The sequence below is a fragment of the Megalobrama amblycephala genome, linkage group LG1 (genome assembly GCF_018812025.1).
Source record: "Megalobrama amblycephala isolate DHTTF-2021 linkage group LG1, ASM1881202v1, whole genome shotgun sequence".
NCBI lineage: Eukaryota > Metazoa > Chordata > Actinopteri > Cypriniformes > Xenocyprididae > Megalobrama > Megalobrama amblycephala.
Window position 1 is genome coordinate 1,622,881 of NC_063044.1, and position 2,809 is coordinate 1,625,689.

The window sequence follows — 2,809 nt, forward strand, 5'->3', positions numbered from 1 at the left end:
CAAAAGCACCCCTTGCGAGTCAGAACAGTAAGTGTAGCGAAGACTTAACAAGACACCTTTAATAAACCATTCACAAATGTTTTATTGAAAAAAATAAAAAGGAAATTAATACAATGCCATGGTACAATGAGCACACTCGGACACTAAAAACAGCAGCCAGAAAAATGGAGCGCAGCTGGAAGAAAACAAAACTAGAAGTATTTCGCATTTCGTGGAGAGAGAGAATGATTGAGTACAGAAAGGCCTTAAAAACTGCTAGATCTGCCTATTTTTCAAAACTTTTAGAAGAAAATAAACACAACCCTAGGTATTTATTTGATACAGTGGCTAAATTAACAAGAAATAAAGCTTCAACTTCTGATGTTTCCAAAGAGCACAGCAGTAATGACTTTATGAACACTGTTAGCCCGGATAAGTTGAATTTACTTAAAAAAATTTGAGGAAACTGGTTGCCCTAAAAAAATTAAGTAATGATTAAGTAATGTGAACTTAAAAATTCAAGCTCATTTAACTTAAAATGTTTTGTAATATTAATTACTTTGTAGTTATTACACATAGTATATTTAAGTTCAATTTACTAAGCAAGTTAATTTATAGCAACTTCTATTTTACTACAAAATTAAGAAAAAAAGCAAATAAAAGGTACATTCATTCAATTTTATGTTTTATTTTAATTTAATTCCAAATACAACAACATTTCATGTCCTGAAAACATTTCCTTATAAAACGTGAAAAAAATAATTTTTAACAAATCAGCTTATTAAGCACATAAATAGTCTATCTCAGAATCACAACAAATTGCATTAAAACTATATGGTTTGTTCACACTCCTGAGTTCACAATAGTGGCAGTATTCCATTTTAGGTGCCAGCTCACATTTTCCTAGGTTGAGCATTACCTGCTGAATAAAATATAAAGTATTTTTCATACAGTTAGGGTAGTCCAGTTGCAGGGCATAAATCAGTCAGAAAAAAGGACACAGAAGTCCTGAGGTTGGTCGGTTCATCCATCACCAAACATCCTTCCAAGACGATCTTCACTCATGATGGGTTTAGCTGAGCACTTTATAGATCAACACAGAGGATTCTCACTGAAGTTTGCCTGTATGAGTCCTTGTCAGCTGCAACCTAGTAGAGGAAGACAAAGATCGACAAAGACATTATCATATAATAATGCATCAGATAATGGTATTGTCAAATACTCCATGCATCAATACATACCTGGTTTACTGTAGAAAGAGCTGGCCATTGAAGTTCCATCAGGCTGATGTCAGGCTCGTCGTTGACAACTTTTCTGTGAGGAGCAAACATTAAAGTTAAAGTCTTGATTATGGCACCTGATTTTATGGTTTACATGTAATTGTGCACTGTGCAGTATGCAGATTAATAAAATAATCAGCCAAAGAACAGGTCTCAGTAAACCCACATGACACACAGCTGATATGGAGTTTTTGGTGAAGGCTGTATAAGTGTACATATTGTGCATAACGTGTGATATAAATGTACATGTATATGTTCCAGATGTAAACAAGGAAATTGTTCTGTTCTTGTATAACTTCATTGTTTGAGCCTATAATGTTTAAATAGCTGAGCTTTCTTTTCACAGTTATAAGGGCAATACTTACACTTCTAATCCAAAGCATCTCTTCTTGACCTGCAACACAAAACAAGATAGTCTGTTGTTAAGAAAGCTATGAACCTAGATAAAACAGTATATCCATCTGTTTTTGTTTTCAACTCGTTAATTAACTTTAACTTAATATTTCAATCAATAGCCGTGTCGAAATAAAACACGGTCGTTAAATTATTGCACTCACCATTTTCACGCTTCATCCTCTCTCCTCTGCTGGAAGCGCGGGCGCGGCCGTGGTGTTTGCCGACAGCCAGAGGTTCAAACTAAGTTTACACTCCCAACAACAGCTCCTCGTGTGAAAAAGAAACAAACGACGAAATAACGCGCGTCGAACTCGCCGATCAGGGGTTCATGCACGGTGATCCACGCGAGAGAGAACACTAGCTAACCGGAGAAAACAGTTCCGTCGTTTAAACTTTAACAAACGATTTTCACTGCTCACAAACAGTCTCTCAGGGGGGGAAACGATAAAAAGGCAAATGTTTGGAAAAAAATGTCTGTAGAACTTGCCAAAACAAATGTTCCAACTTCTCATCAACAGCTCCTTGAATTCACACACACCACGACAAAATGGCGTCATTACCTGCCGTAAACCAATGTGTAAGAGGCGTGGTCAGGAGAAAAACTTAATAATTTAAGTGCATTTAACTTAAATTTATTAACACATTCAAATTAAATCCACAATTTAGTAGAATATACTTATGTTTTATAAGTAAGGCAATCAAACTTAAATATTTTAAGTATATTGTAATTATATAGTTTAAGTAAATATAAAATCCGGGCTAAGAGTGAACTTCTTTACTTGCAAGATTGATAATATTAGAGAAAAAATTATAACCATGCAACCGTCTACTGCAGTATTGTGTCAGACAGTGCATTGTAGTGTCCCTGAGGAAAAATTCAATTCATTTACTGCTTTACGAGAGGAAGAATTGTCTAAACTTATTAAATCATCAAAATCAACAACATGTATGTTAGACCCTATACCGACTAAGCTATTGAAAGAGATGCTTCCAGAGGTCATAGATCCTCTTCTTAATATTGTTAATTCATTTTTATCACTAGGATACATACCAAAAACTTTTAAGCTGGCTATTATTAAACCTCTTATTAAAAAAAACCCAACTTGATCCTAGAGAATTAGTCAATTACAGGCCGATCTCAAATCACAATTGTG

General features: G+C 34.7%; 1 long non-coding RNA gene across 1 annotated transcript; it reads right to left on the reverse strand.

Moving 5' to 3' along the window:
• Positions 1-672: 672 nt before the first annotated feature.
• LOC125249287 lies at positions 673-2,458 on the reverse strand. The gene is made up of 3 exons (XR_007180528.1): positions 1,625-2,458; positions 1,221-1,293; positions 673-1,127 (listed from the first exon to the last, which is right to left on the reverse strand). It is a non-coding gene; the product is annotated as an uncharacterized LOC125249287 (long non-coding RNA).
• Between the last annotated feature and the right edge of the window lie 351 nt (positions 2,459-2,809).